Source organism: Somniosus microcephalus, chromosome 22 (assembly GCF_052327205.1).
Source record: "Somniosus microcephalus isolate GS21.2 chromosome 22, FLI_Smic_1.0, whole genome shotgun sequence".
Classification (NCBI taxonomy): Eukaryota; Metazoa; Chordata; class Chondrichthyes; order Squaliformes; family Somniosidae; genus Somniosus; species Somniosus microcephalus.
The window spans coordinates 43,198,961-43,215,068 of NC_141008.1; the positions used below are offsets into that span (position 1 = coordinate 43,198,961).

General features: G+C 42.4%; 1 protein-coding gene across 2 annotated transcripts in view; it reads right to left on the reverse strand.

The window, feature by feature from the left end:
* usp32 (ubiquitin specific peptidase 32) overlaps window positions 1-16,108 on the reverse strand; it is a 174,869-nt gene that overhangs the window by 147,123 nt on the left and 11,638 nt on the right. The window lies entirely within an intron of this gene.

A 16,108-nucleotide genomic window follows, 5' to 3' on the forward strand; every position in this document is an offset into this window, starting at 1 on the left:
TGAAGGCCAGCATACCATTTGCCTTCCTAATGGCTTGCTGCACCTGCACATTCACTTTCAGTGACTCATGTACAAGGACACCCAGGTCCCTTTGAGCATCTGCATACCCCAATCTTTCACCATTTAGGAAATACTCTGCCTTTCTGTTTTTCTACCAAAGTGGAGAACTTCACATTTATCCACATTATATTCCATCTGCCATGTTCTCCTCCACTCACTGAGCCTGTCGAGATCCCCTTGAAGCCTCTTCACAACTGGCACCGCCACCGAGCTTTGTATCATCAGCAAATTTGGAAATGTTACATTTAGTCCCATCATCCAAATCATTGATATAGATTGTGAATAGCTGGGGCCCAAGCACTGATCCTTGCGGTACCCCACTAGTCACAGCCTGCCATCCTGAAAAAGACCCGTTTATCCCTACTCATTGATTTCTGTCTGTTAACCAATTCTCAAACCATGCTAGTATATTACCCCCAATTTCATGTGCCCTAATTTTGTTCACCAACCTCTTGTGTGGGACCTTATCGAAGGCCTTCTGAAAATCCAGATAGAGCACATCTACCAGTTCCCCTTTGTCTACTCCACTAGTTAGATCCTCAAAGAACTCCAATAGGTTTGTCAAACAGGATTTCCCTTTCATAAATCCATGTTGACTCTGCCCAATCTTACTATTAGTTTCTAAGTGCCCAGTTATTGCATCCTTTATAATAGATTCCAGCATTTTCCCAACTACTGCTGTGAGGCTAATAGGTCTGTAGTTCCCGGTTTTCTCTCTCCCTCCTTTCTTAAATAGCAGGGTTACATTTGCTATCCTTCAATCTGCAGGAACCGTTCCAGAATCTATAGAATTTTGGAAGATGCTTAAAAATCTGTTGCTTCTCCAACTTTTTCCAGTTCTGACAAAGGGTCATCGACCTGAAACATTAACTCTGTTTCTCTCGCCATGATGCTGCCTGACCAGCTGAGTATTTCCAGCATTTTCTGTTGTTGTTTCAGATTTCCAGCATCCGCAGTATTTTGCTATTGTATTAGTGCCTGGAGGATATTGTTTCTAAAATCTTTTTGAATTAAGTGCGGCCCTCAGTTAAATTTGAGTTCCGGATTATACGATTACATTGAAATAAAATCACATGAAAAATCCTGAATAGTAACAAAATACTTGAGACACCTTATTCCCAAGCCCAGACAACAAAAAGATGCAACTGTCAGTTAGCTAACTGGACCATAGATTGCCCCATCCCGTAACCAAACTGCATGTTGACACACGCACACCTACTCACAAAGTGGAATGTAGGCTGGGCATTGGAATGCATCTCATCCCAATGCTCACAGGGGTCTATTTTTAAAAATCTGAACTGATAACCTGTGCTGCCTCATTCGCCAAAAGGCATTACAAATTGTTAGGAGGTAAGCCATAGAGAACGTTGATGTGGGAGAACCTGGTGGCTTTGTACCATCCCAGTAAGGTAACTTTGTCTTGCTTGCCCTTCAAGCTCAGTCACGAATGTGCTTACATATTTGATCAGCAGCATTGCACTTTGCCAGCCTTGTGACTATGCACAAAAAATGTTCCTGTGTACCACATGCCAACATGTTCCTTTCTCTGTCTAGGGACCTCCCATGACAACATCCCGTTTAATCGAGATAAAGAGGAAGCTGGCACTTCATATACACCCATAAAGCATGCCTGATTACACAAGCATTAGCTCACACATATACACCTTGGGAATTCTGAAAGAGACTGTCAAGAGGCATCACCTGGTGAAGCATCCAGCACAAGTGAGGAGGCAGCAGATGAGCAGCAATAAGGAGAAGTGAACACTTGAGTCATATGTGCATCTGCTGCAGATTCCACACATTCATATCTTATATGAGCTGCATAAGGAGCTGAACTCATCAGCGGGACCACTTCATGAAGGATCTTTAGAGCTCGCTGCATTCCATGGTAGAAACAAAGCGCAGCTCCAACATATGTGCAGACGAGAGAGGAGCTTGCAGAAACCTACAGCCCTCCAAAGAATGAATGACTCCACTCCAAGCAAAGGCACACCAGAAGGCCAAGCACAGATGTATTTTTGCTCGTTAATGCTGTAACTACTGGAGCTCCAATTTACTGAAGGCACTCACTTTTGACCTCAAGAAGCTTAGAGGATCCGTTTGAGATAACCTTGATGTGGGCTTCATATTCCTTACTGCTGTCCAAGGGTCTGACCCACGCAGATCCCTGGTCATCTGCAAAAGGCACCCAGCAGATGGGTGCCTTTTGCAGGATGAGGCAGTTACCTCTTGGAACGATCTCCATCCACCCAGCCCAGCCAAAAATTCAGAATACTAGAGATAAAAATTATATAGCTACCCATGAATAAAAACATCACAATTCACAGTGACAAAGTTATGAAGCTCGCCCTTGTTAGTTGGATTAGCCTGGTATTTCATAATTACCCACTCTACATTCCACTTCTAGTAGTCACTGAAAAAACCAGTTTGAAATTTTTGAAATCCAGGAAATAGTCCAAATTTAAAGTCAGTAACATAGTTTCAGGACGAATTAGCACTTGTAATATTTTCAAAAGGAGTTCCACAATTTTCTCAAAACCAGATGTTAAGTGCCACAACTGTCTTCAGTACTACCACTTGCATTGCACACATTCCTGTTCAGAGTTTTCTTACAGGGTGTGTCTTTTTTCTTTTGAATTCTTAGCCCTATGCGCTCCTTGCTCTTCCCAACCCACCTGCCTTAAAAATATACCTACCATCAACAGCGACAACAAAATTCATCTAGAGCTTCCATGATTCCTATTTCCTAACGGGAGCATATTTTCCATCAAGTAGGAAGAGGATTAAAAAACTATTTGCAGGGTACTCAATAAGGCACTCTACCCACCAAATTAGATGGTTCCAAATTACTACAACAACTTGCATTTATATAGCACCTTTAACGTAATAAAGCATCCCACGGTGCTTCACAGGCACATTATCAAACAAAATTTGACACGGAGCCACATGAAATAACAGAAAAGACTTGCATTTATATAGCACTTTTCACGATCACTGGACGTCCCAAAGTGCTTTACAGCCAATGAAGTACTTTTTGAAGTGTAGTCACTGTTGTAATGGAGGGAAAGCGGCAGCCAATTTGTGCACAGCAAGCTCCCACAAATAATAATGTGATAATGACCAGATAATCTGTTTTTTGTGATGTTGATTGAAGGATAAAAATTGGCTAGGACACCAGGAATAATTGAGGTGTATAAAATTATGAGGGGCCTAGATAGAGTGGATAGGAAGCACCTATTTCCCTTAGCAGAGCAGTCAATTACCAGGGGGCATAGCTTTAAAGTAATTGGCAGAAGGATTAGAGGGGCATTGAGAACTTTTTCCACCCAGAGGGTGGTGGGGGTCTGGAACTCACTGCCTGAAAGGGTGGTAGAGGCAGAAACCCTCATCACATTTAAAAAGTACTTGGATATGTACTTGGGGTGCCATAAACTGCAAGGCTATGGACCAAGAGCTGGAAAGTGGGATTAGGCTGGATAGCTTTTTTCGACCAAAACAGACACGCTGGGCCAAATGGCCTCCTTCTGTGCCATAAATTTCTATGATTCTATGATAGCGCCCCTGCTCTTCTTCGAAATAGTGGCATAGGATCTTTTACATCCATCTGAGAGAAGATGGGGCCTCGGTCTAATGTCTCATCTGAAAGACGGCACCTCCAACGTTGCAGTACTCCCTCAGTACTGCACTGGAGTGTCAGTCTAGATTTTTGTGCTCAAGTCTCTAGAGTGGGACTTGAACCCACAACTTTCTGACTTAGGTGAGGGTGTTACTGACTGAGCCACGACTGACACATTAGGGCAGGTGACCAAAAGCTTCGTCAAAGAGGTAGGTTTTAAGGAGCATCAAAGGGAGAGAGGTAGAGAGGCGGAGAGATTTAGGGAGGGAATTCTAGAGCTAGGGCCTAGGCAGCTAAGGTATGGCCATTAATGGTGGAGCGATTAAAATCAGGGGTGCCCAAGAAGCCAGAATTGGAGGAGCGCAGAAATCTTGGAGGGTAGTAGGGCTGGAGGAGGTTACAGAGATAGGAAGGGGAGATGCTATGGTGAGATTTGAAAATAAGGATGAGAATTTAAGGCATTGTCAGGCCAGGGTAGGTCAGCGAGCACAGGGGTGATGTTTCAGTTCTGATCGGGTCACGGTAGTGAGGCTCAGCCTTTCAGGTCTACCCCTGAACTACCCAATAATTGATGCTTGAAATTCTGAAGATTACATTTTCCCTATTTGTAGCAGTTTAAGTGCCAAGCTAACTTTAGGGCTTCTTCCTTTGGCCAACTTTTCTGGGGAACCACAGATTTACATCGGCCAAGACCATGAAGTTCACTCATTTGCCTTCCTTTCCCCTCCCTCTGAAGTGGATAAAGTACCCAGGAAACGTTGTGATATCCAGCACCAACGGGACCGAGCTGTTGCCGTCCCATCAAAACTGCCGGACAAACCAGCGCTAATGTTAAAACATACGGAAGCTTTTGAGCTCCATATCTAGCAACAAACCCTGTTGCTTAGCAACAGCTTCTAAACAGTCGGCCGTAGCTTGCAAGCGTCTCTGTAGCTAAGCAACAGCTTTAGCTAGACCTTGCAGAGCCTGACTGGTGGAAAAAAAAGCAACAAAAAGAAAAAAAACTTACTGAACCGACTCCTGAATTTTGCTGGTGGCTTGAGCATTCCGGACAGTTAACCTCTGGATAAACCAAAGTTTTCTGTACACAGATCATGTAGATACATCTATCTAAATTCAAGTCTGCTGTCCCTCAACCAAAGCATTTAACATGTTAATCTGTCTAAATCAGAGAACTCCAATACTGATGGCAGGTAAATTACTTCAGATCTAATCTAGTCAAATATTAGCAGTGAAATAAAACTGCTTTTTACTCGTTAGGTTAGTGCCACCATTAATTTTGCAGCAGTCCATTTCCTGTAGATACATTAAGTACATAAACTGACAAATAATGGGAGGAGAAACAAGACCAACATTGATTAATAAATCTAACATAGGAACAGGATTGCCCTTTCAAATCATTATATCATATCCATTTCAGGACCAATGTGACTAGTTTGAAAACGTTTTCCTGCCCTAATCTCATATCTCCACATTGTTTCACTTTTGCAGTTCACTTTCAACGCTTCAACGGAGCCACCACCCAGCGTAATAGCTAAGTGACCGTTATTCAACAACTCTAAGCACTGATTTTTTTTAATTTTTTTTTAAATAAAGTTTGGCTCATTAGGCCCCATGATTCCTCAGGTGTGGTTTTGTACAGAACATTTCTTCACATCATCAATTCTCTTCATTAATTAAAAAATCTTTGATCATAACATCCATTAACTTCTCCCTTAGTACAGTATTGAAAATACAAAGGGTATTTTCAACAAAAAAAACCCACCTCTGGACAGAATATTCCTCCCCCAAACAATAGAATTGTTGCAATCCTCCAATGTGAATTTTAAAACAGTACTTTATTTTTTATATATTTAAAACATTGTTAATATTACACTTGTCGATTGGGTGCCTTTAACCACCAAAATAAGTTATTTTGTCTATTCTTCCTTGCATGTCAAGGACTGTTCTACTGTAGTGTGAAATAAGCAGAAAATTCAAATAATAAGATTACTCACTCCTCTCAATTAACTGATGGCTGTGGCGGGGGGGGGGGCGGCGGTGAAAGGGATACTTTCTGCATATCTTTGTATATAGTTGCTCTTTGTGACTAGTTCCATTCCAATAGACGCTCAGCCGCTTTAAGTTGGTGCATCTCACCAAAACAACCCACTCAATCAATGAAAAACATTGGGCCGTAATTTGCGACCCCTATGGGTGCGTACGTGCCCGCAGGGGCCGCGCAAATTCCGGGTTTAGGCATGCGAAGCGCACACGTTAAAATCCGGAACTTGCGATCTGTCAAGAATCTTCTTGCCAGCTCCTCCACATCCCCGGGAAAAGGGCCTCCTGCGGGTGGAGAGTTGCGCGATTTGCCCAACTTCTGCCCGCTGAATGCCAGTGAAATTCTTACGCCTGTCTTAAAATTCTATCACTCATTGATACATTAAAAACCCTGTCCAATAAGGTAAGTTTATTTTTAGCCCTGTTAAATTTAATTTTAGGTTTTGTTTAAAATATTTAATTAAATGGCATTTTAAATATGTAATTTTTAAAAAACTTATTTCATGTGTTTGCATATTTTCCAAGTTATTCCCATTCATAATTATGGGAGTTCCGTACGTACAGAACTCCCATAAGTATGAATGGGGATCCCCATCTTTCATTGGTTGGGCCGGCCCACGAGATACCAGGGGCGCTTGCAAATCGCATGCGCCCCAGGGATATGTGGGCCTCTACCCGCAGGTACCCGGAGGGGCCCAGGAGCGCGAGTCTCCATACCTCCCAACCACCAGGTAAATTCGTAGATTTTTTTGCAGGTCGGAGGCATCCGCCCCTGGGTAGCCTCCGACCGCAAATTTGGGGCCATATACTCCGAGGCTAACTCAAGAGAAATTCTTCAAAATCGGTTTCCTGGTCCTAGTCCACTGGCAGCTGCTGGCTGGCAGGTCAACTGCAGCCCACATAGGTTGCACGGTTGGCATCTGGTGCACACTCCAATCCACCCAAGCAGGATAACTTCCAAAGCACTGTCGGTACAACCAAAACCCATCAGGGACTGACAATGACTGAGAACAACACTACACAATAGTGCCACTGAAACTAAATGGAATCAGTCCTCTGGATTAATCACAACACCAACCGCACAGCAAAACTAATGCACAACTACAATGTAGCGTGTATACTACATCTTTACATTCATGGTATACAATGTACAAGTGCATCAATGCTTGTAACCAAGAATAATACAATCTAAGTTAATAGACATATAAATACATACCTACATTTTCAAATACAAATTTATGGAATCAAAATAAAAGCAATTGGAAACAACAGTGAATATTGCAGCTAAAACACTGCCCTTGGACCATGACAAATTCCATGCAGGAACTCCATAACTGGAAAAGGGAACAAGAAAGGGCAGCACGGTGGCATAGTGGTTAGCACTGTTGACTCACAGCGCCAGAGACCCGGGTTCGAATCCGGCCTGGGGCGACTGTCTGTGTGGAGTTTGCACATTCTCCCCGTGTTTGCGTGGGTTTTCTCCGGGTGCTCCGGTTTCCTCCCACAGTCCAAAGATGTGCGGGTTAGGTTGATTGGCTATGATAAATTGACCCTTAGTGTTAGGGGGATTAAATACGTGGGGTTACAAGGATAGGGTGGGATATGTGTTGGTGTAGGGGTTACGGGGATCGGGTGGGATGTGTGTCGGGCAGGCTCGATGGGCCGAAATGGCCTCTATCTGCACTGTGGGGTTTCTGTGATTCTGTGAAACTTAACCGCTGTGATGTATATTAAAAAGCAGACCAACCACATTAAAGGTTTAGTTGTAGTCATTGTCATTCAATTCCTATCTGAATAGCTCAGTGAGAATAAATCCTCAGTACTTTACCTATCTTGAAACACTTCCAAGTTCTGCAGTGCTTCTAAATCTGATAAGATCATACTTTACAACAAGCTACATATAACTGATTCAAAAATTAATGCATGAATTTGTTGAATTTCTTCAAGCAAGAACTGAACCTGTTTCTGGCTACGGCAGAGATCACCTCATACAAGAGGTAGGTATCTCGTAACATTAATCAGGGCCAGGGTGGTCTCCTAGTTTTAATTGCCTAAAGGGAGCAAAGAGGAATTTTCCAGATTTCCCCCCCCCCCCCTCCTAATTGGCCTGGATTTTAACTGGTTTTTCACTTCTCCAGGGAGATTACATAGCTCCGGGTGGGATGGGAAGTGCATGTATTGTGATGCACAAGGCATCATAGCTGTATGGGATAGGCTGGATGGACCAGTGTAGGTCCTTTCTGTTAAGTCTGTGAATTATTTAGTTAATTAAGACACAGACTAATGAGTAACAATAAAAACAGGTCTTTACTGGTTGGAGGTAGGGACTATACTGAATACAAGATTACTGCACAGTGCTTATATACCGGTGTGTTCACCCCCGGTATTACGTCTACAGCAGCCTGAGAAAGTAGTACATCTCTTAAGGTGGAACAGGTTACATACACAACACTCCTCCCTTCTTAGCTTTATAGTCATCCCCCCATTTAACATAACGTAATAACATATATACATATATAACGTCATGTTTAACGTAACATATCACAGATTCAGTCTCTGCGGAAAACAGTTCACAGATTCAATCTCTGTGGTGTAGTCGGTTCACGTTACTCATTCAATAGTCCTTTCATGGATTTAACAGCTTGAACTTCCGAACTGATTTGGCTCCGTTCGGAGGGACCACGTGTGTGATCTGGTAGAGGTGATAATGGTTCAGATGGGTCATCTTCTGTTTTTACTTTTCCTTTTCTGCTTCTTGGAGACTCTCTGGGCTCCATTGTCAGCTGCCACAGCTGCCAGCTGCATGCGCAGTTCCTCCTTCTCTTCCTCCTGTTTCCGTCGTAGAGCCAGCTTCTCCCGATGTTCCGTAGACTTTTGGTGCTCTTCCATGATTTCTGCACTTTGGGAGTCGAAGTTACAAGCTGGGCAGGACAGGACATCGTAATATTCGGTGTCGTCCACCAGGTCATAGTAATATTCGGTGTCGTCCTGAGCTAGACAAGTGAGAGGGTCGTCTATTTCCTCCATACCCAGCTGGACGTTAGCCAGCTCTTGTTCCAAATCCAGACATCTTTCCTGAAGAGACTTCTTCATGTGTACCTCTGCATCCAGCTTTTTCTGGGCTTTCAGCAAGTCGTTTACTAGTGACCTCATTTGTGATTTTAATACTTCAACTTCCTTTGGAGATTGATTGATCGGACTATGCAATCCCTCTACCGGAGCAGCTGTTTCAGTGGTCTGTTGTTCTACATTGACGTGAGTCAGCGTACTTTTGGCATCCAATGGCTGCTCTGTTGCAGTCGTTTCAGTCTGTGTCGTCACATCAGCCATCTCAATGACTTTTGAGAGCTCCGAACCCTTTTCCTTTGAAGATCGCAGCTCGTGTTCAAGTTTTTCCCATTTCAGAGTCTTGTCCCTCAGCATATGAAGGAGTTGGCTGACCGTTAACTCTTCTGACACCAGATTATGGCACGCACCTTCAGAACCTGAATCAGCTTTGATTCGTTCGGCCTCCTCGCGCAGATGGTTGGTGTGCTCCTGCTCCATTTTCTCCATCAGTTGCTTCTGTTGCCTTTCCAGATTCTCCCACTCTGTAACAAAGAACTTTTTTATTTCATTCATCTCTTGCTCAAAACGGCGAATCATTTGTTCTAATTGCTGTTGTAGTTTGAAATGGAGTTGAGTTCGAGCCCAGTGTCCCTCAAAAATGTGCATATCAGTAGACTTGACAGACTCAGAATTCTCTGTTAAACTATGTTGTTGTTGCTCAGTGGGATTCTGTGCTGAAACTTTGTCTTTTGCAAATGGGTTGGTCTTACCATCATCAGTTCTAGAGTCTGGGCTGATTATCTGCACCGAGTTCTCACTCTTTATGGCTTTTAGCGAATGCCAGTCCATATTTATGTTTCTAAACCACTCCTGGCCTAGTAGTGGTGGACCTCCCTCCGGTAGCACATATAAGTCCATTATTTGACTTCCTTCGCCCTTGTTGGCCACTGCAACCTTTATTGTCCCGATGGGGTACACTCTCTGCCCCGTGTAGGTTGTCAATATAATCTCTGTATCCTGTAGGGGAATATGTTGGAATAACCTTCTGTAATCTTTCTTATTCATGACCGACAATGCCGATCCAGTGTCCAATTCCATTTTTACTTGGACTCCTTCTATCTGAAGAGTAACCCAAATTGTCTGGAGGTCTGCACCCTTACCAACGTTGAGTACCCTTAAGCTAGCCAGTTCAATACTGCTTAAGCCAGCCAGTTCATTACTGCTAGCGTCTGAATCGGACTCCTGTTCGGCCACCTTGTGTACCTTTGCGTATTTCCCTTGCGGTGACTTCTTGTTGCTGGTCTTCTTCCCTGACCTGCATACTCTAGCTATATGTCCAAGCTTACCACATGTTCTGCATTCTTGGTTTTTAAACCAACACTGGTTCTGATCATGCGTTGTCTTTCCACAACGATAACATTTAACAGAACTCACACCCAATTTGTGTGCACTGAGCTCCGGTGACCGTAGCTGCATTACTGCCGTGCCTCTCGCTGCGGCTTCGTGTGCTGCTGCCATAGTGACGCCTTCTCAAGCGTCAGCTCATTCTCCTCGAGCAGTCGCTTTTGTGTATCCTGTTTAAATAAACCACACACAAATTTGTCTCGTAGTGCATCTGTCAGTCCCGTTCCAAACTGGCAATATTTCGCTAATTTACGCAATTCCAGCAAATATTCAGCATTGCTTTCATGCTGTAGCTGCCTTCTGTCATAAAATTTAAATAGTTCCGCTAGCATCAGCGGCGTGGGGTTTAGATGATCTTTCAGGACAGTAACAATCTCATCGAACGTCTTATCCGCCGGTTCATCTGGTGATAACAGGTGTTTCAATTGCCCGTATGTCTTCGCACCCATTAAATTTAATAATGTTAGAGCTTTATCTTGGTCACGAATTTTATTGGCCTTACAATAATTTTTTACTCTTTCAACATATATGGCCCAATCTTCGAGGTCACTATCAAAGGTGCTAATATTCCCGTGTTTAGGCATTGTAGATTTGCAATTTCTCAGATTTTATTTTCTTTACTTGTTATCAAAGATGGCGGCTTCCCGCTCTTGCCGTCGTCCTCCGCCCACAAAATGGCGGTTTTCCCGCGCTTGGCGGTCTTCACCCGTCCCCCGACGCCGTCTCCCTTCAGCCCCCGAGTGCGGCCCTTATCTTCGCCGCGATCGCCCGAGTGCGGCCCTTATCAGCGGATGCGATCGATGGCCCGGCTGCGCCTCGCACTTGAAAGCGGCCCGGCCCTTATCTGCCGATCGCTATCGCCCTGTACCTCTCTCTTCCCCAGTCCTGTCTTCTACTCCGGTTCACAAGCTGATGGAGGCTTCAGGGTCCTAATGCCTGTCGCTTCCAGTGGGGTGGTGAGTGGTGAGGTTTGAAACCTCTCTTCAACCGCCGTGGAATAACTGCCGCAGGGTAAGAACCTGACTCGTCGCCAGTGTTAAGTCTGTGAATTATTTAGTTAATTAAGACACAGACTAATGAGCAACAATAAAAACAGGTCTTTACTGGTTGGAGGTAGGGACTATACTGAATACAAGATTACTGCACAGTGCTTATATACCGGTGTTCACACCCCCGGTATTACGTCTACAGCAGCCTGAGAAAGTAGTACATCTCTTAAGGTGGAACAGGCTTAAGCTCTCTTAAGGTGGAACAGGTTACATACACAACACTTTCCTGTTAGTAATTTTTCGTATGCACATAATTACAGAATTATCAGAAATAATGTATTATTCAGGTACACAGATTCTAATGGGCCATTTATTTTGGTGCCTAAATGTCAGATTAAAGATTCATTACTGGTGCTAAATTGTGTTCTTCTGGCTCATGTTTTGGCAGTGTAATTTTTAGGAATTCTAACTCTTAAGTGAAGCAGAGTGAACCCAATGCTTTCAATACTTCTGGAAATATACATATTTATATACATGAAGATTAGAGTCCAAAACTGAATTGTTACTGGTTAACCTACCAGAAATGTTCTACAAATTGAAACACAGCAGTGGCAGCGTAGCCACGAGAGCACCAACATGTCACACCATGGAGTGGAAATTCAAAATTGATTCTTAACTCCATTCAATTTTGGTTGAATTGTGCTGGATGACAAACTGAATAGGGTGCTGCTCCATGGGAAACAGAATCCAGGCATACAAAACAAAGATATACTTGTATTTAAATATTTTGTAATTTAAGTGAGAAAGATTAAAAGGAACCAATGCAAAAGCTAGGATTAACAGACCAAAAAGGTTTTTAAAAACAAAGTATTCCATATTACTAGATTTCTTGAACTTTGAGAGCTTAAGTTACTTTTTTGCATCACATACAAGTTTAGAAGTCTCTCGAGTCAATCCTGTATGTATACATTGACCAATATGATTTCAAGAATAAATGTGAGCAAGAGGCTACTAAAATTTCCCAAGACTTACAATAACCAAAGACAAAACATCATGCCACAGGAAGTGGTGAGCTGATCAGGTCCTCTCAGCATTACAAACTAGAATGCATATATTCTAAAAATATTTTTCAAAGGATGGCCCATTTAGCTCATTTCCTCCTTTTATAATACAAAATTTAATGGTGGAAGACATTCATCTTAAGTTTGAGGATCTAATTATCAGCACTGCAACCTATCAGTAATCTTCTTGGCAATAAAAACACATCTATTTTGATCAGAGCAACTAGCTTGCAGAGAATATACACTTAATTTAAAAGTACAAAATTAATTTATAGCTTTTGGACATTAAATCTAACTGTAGCACCCTCCATCAATAGACACCAAGCCACAAAGGGAGAGGGGAGCAGGGAGTGACTAAAGCTTTGGTCAAAAAGATGAGTTTTGATAAGGTTTTTAAAAAGGTGATGGGGTTGGCGCATTTCAGATCCTCAGGATGTCCCAAAGCGCCTTACAGTCACTGAATTACCTTTGAAGTGCAGCCACTATGTACACAGCAAGAAGGTTCCACAAACAGCAATGAGATAAACGACAAGTAACATGTTTTGATGGTGCTGGTTGAGGGGCAATAGTTTTCCAGGACACCAGGAGAACTCCCCTGCTCTTCTTTGAATACTGCCATGGGATCTTTAACATCCACCTGAATCAGCAGATGGGGTCTTAATTAAACTTCTCATCTGAAATATGCACCTTCAACAAGGCAGCACTCTCTCAGTACTGCACTGAAGCATCAGCCTAGATTATGTGCTTGGGTCTCAAGTGGAATTTGAACCGGTTAACTTCTGACTCAAAGGCGAGAGCGACACCACTGAGCCAAGGTGGTTTAATTTGCAGGAAACATTAGATTACCAGCTTAGACTTGGGGCTGCTAGGTACCCATTAGCTGGTCATATTGCGCAACTAACATTTATTAAAACTGGTCTTGAATTAGGTAATACTATTGGTACTTTTTTCCTGTATTCTGATCCGATACAGATCACCCAAAGAAAAATATTACTCTGCAACAGTGATAAATGGGTATGTGAGAAATCCCATCTATCTGTTCTTATTAATATTGATTGAATGTCTGGTCTTGTGCAGTTGCGATTGTACTGGTACTGCTTGTGAATTTCAATGAGAAAACTTGAATGGGGAAGAGAGCTTGAACTGCATTACATTTAATAAAACATAATTAATAATTTACAAACTCCTAGAAGAAAAAGGGAGATTAGAATATATTACGAACTTTTTTTCCCTCTAGAATTTTTTCCTCTATCTCTCCCCCTTTCCGTCACAAAGATGGTATTCGTGTGGGGAGCAGGTTTCAGGGGACAGCTGCTTTCTGGTGCCTTGCATTCTTCCTATGGTTGTCTAGAATATCACCCAGTTTTTCATCCATGGCGCATCACAGCGGAGTTCAATGATGTGCTTTCCCAACATCTATAGACTTTATAACAGGGATCAAGGGAACATTATTCAACTTGCATGAGCTTTATGATCTCTCTCACTTGTAGTCGGCAATCAAACTGCAGCCACTTTTAAGTCCAACTGACATTGGTTAATAAGTGTGTATGTATGTACGTACATGTGTGCATATATATTTATTAGGCATGTAGAAAATATACAATTTTTTTTTCTTCATTCACGGGATGTGGGCGCCACTGGCAAGGCCAGCATTTATTGCCCATCCCCAATTGCCCTCGAGAAGGTGGTGGTGAGCTGCCTTCTTGAACCGCTGCAGTCCGTGTGGTGAAGGTTCTCCCACAGTGCTGATAGGGAGTTCCAGGATTTTGACCCAGCAACGATGAAGCAACAAATTGTCAGATTGAAAAGTAAACAATGAAGTATATGAGAGAGTTCAGCAATGGTTCAACTGGATCAGTGAGTAGCTGTGCCACACAGACCAGGAAGACTAGGTTTAATACCTTGTTTATGCTGAATTAGGAGATCTCAGCTGGGACAAGAAACAAAGTCAAGCTCATGTGATGGCACGTTCCTTCGCTCTCTCTTCATTGCGCAACCCCCCCGCCCAACCCCACCCCAATAGTCAGCTGCATTTCAGGCTGACACATGAATGGCCATTTGACTAAGGTATAGCTGGGTGACTGGTTCCCTTGGAGCCTTACCCCACAGCAAGGAATCAATGTTTTCAGGAAAGGAGAAGAAAATTGGTGAAAAAGGAAATAAAAATGTTTTTCCCCCCAATGACTGGCCTGTATGGATAGGCTGAGCGCTCAGCTGCCACTGCCATAACTAAAGTAGCCATCACCAACAGCAGCACAGTTACCTCCAGAATGCGTGAACTCCACCTCAAAGTCTTCTGCTGCTCATGCGGCAGCAGAGTCACGTTATTTATATTACATAATAAAAGGATTTCCTCTTTCAACAAATTTACACATGGAGCACTGTGGTACACAATTGCATTGATTCCAAAATTGTACTTCTCAAAAATTGAAAGGTCAAGCCAAATGTACAGCTGCAGGCTAATTTTTTTCCTCTTACAAATATAAAAAGTGTACTTTGAAACACAAATGTTAAGTACCTTTCTACTCAATAACCCAATGCCTATTGAAACATTTTACTATTTCCCCAGACAACCTACTTAGAGTACTAATAACCACAAAGGCTACCCTAATATCCACACAAATTAAGGGTTGAAACTTTCAAGATCTTCCACTGAAAAGTATTAAATCAAAATTCAAACAGTGGCAAACTGTATTTTGTTGCAAAAGCAGAACTTAACCATTACAGAGAGCTACAGCAATACTTAGAAAACCAGTACCAACTATTTCACCCTTTAAAAGAAATGTGCCCTCCATTTCTGGACTATGTACAATCTAGAGGAAAGATTTCCACTGTTCACTATAGCAAAATCATAAACGTTGTATTCAAAAAGTCTTTATAATTTTGCTATGAATAGCAAATAGCAGAAGTCTTCCCTTTGTGTTTCATTTCAAAAATAAAAAATAAATAAGGATACAAGCTAATTGATTGCTGCACTCTAATGTTAATAATCAAAGCGGAAGGAGGTGAACATCAGGAGCAAGACTCTGATTGACCTAGTTCTGCATTGTAATTCAACTGAAGCCTCACTTATTTCTTGCAAAATAGTTGCCTTCAGCCAGCTTGTAGAGAAGGATCAGAACAGGAGACTTAAAAAAAGTAACGAAGATTCTTTTCCTTCAGTGTCATCAACCATTGCCATATGCAAACCCTCACTCCCCATATCCCCAGAGAATGGTTTCACTTGCCAGAAAATCGAAATAAATTTGTAGTGTGTTCAGGTATCAAGCAGCAAACCCATTTTATTTTGCTTTTGCTTACTCATCGCGAGCCATCGTGTGATTTTCCTTAACTTTGGAAAGTGCAGAGCAGCACTACACTAAACTGCTATTCAGCTTTAACTGCAAAAAGAAATCTGTTGAACAGTAAGAGAGTAAGTGAGCAGTAGCTGTGACACACTAGATTTTACAGTCGTTTTTAAACTTAACTATCGGCTAGAGTACACAGAATATTACAAATAGTTGTGTCTGCTGCCCTAAACTACAATGCATACAATATTCTTAAACAGCGTTTTCCCCCCCTCACCATCCCATGGAAGCTCTCTGGCCTGACCATCTCCCTCAAAGCTTCAGGCAGATTCTCCAATTTGAATCAGACTGGCTGAGAAATCATTTCTAAAAAAAAAATGACCAGGACCAGTTTAAAGTTAAATAGATGTTTGGCTCCAAAGCAGCAGCCAATCAATTGCATATTCAAACGAATCCAGTGAAATGTTTGTCTTTGAACTGAATGGCTTACTCTCCCTACCCAAGAGACCTGGCTCTTGCAAAACAACAAAGTTTTCAAGTCTTGAATCAAAATAAACTAGGGCATGTTTTTCTGTTGGTTCAACTGCTTTTAACCCCATA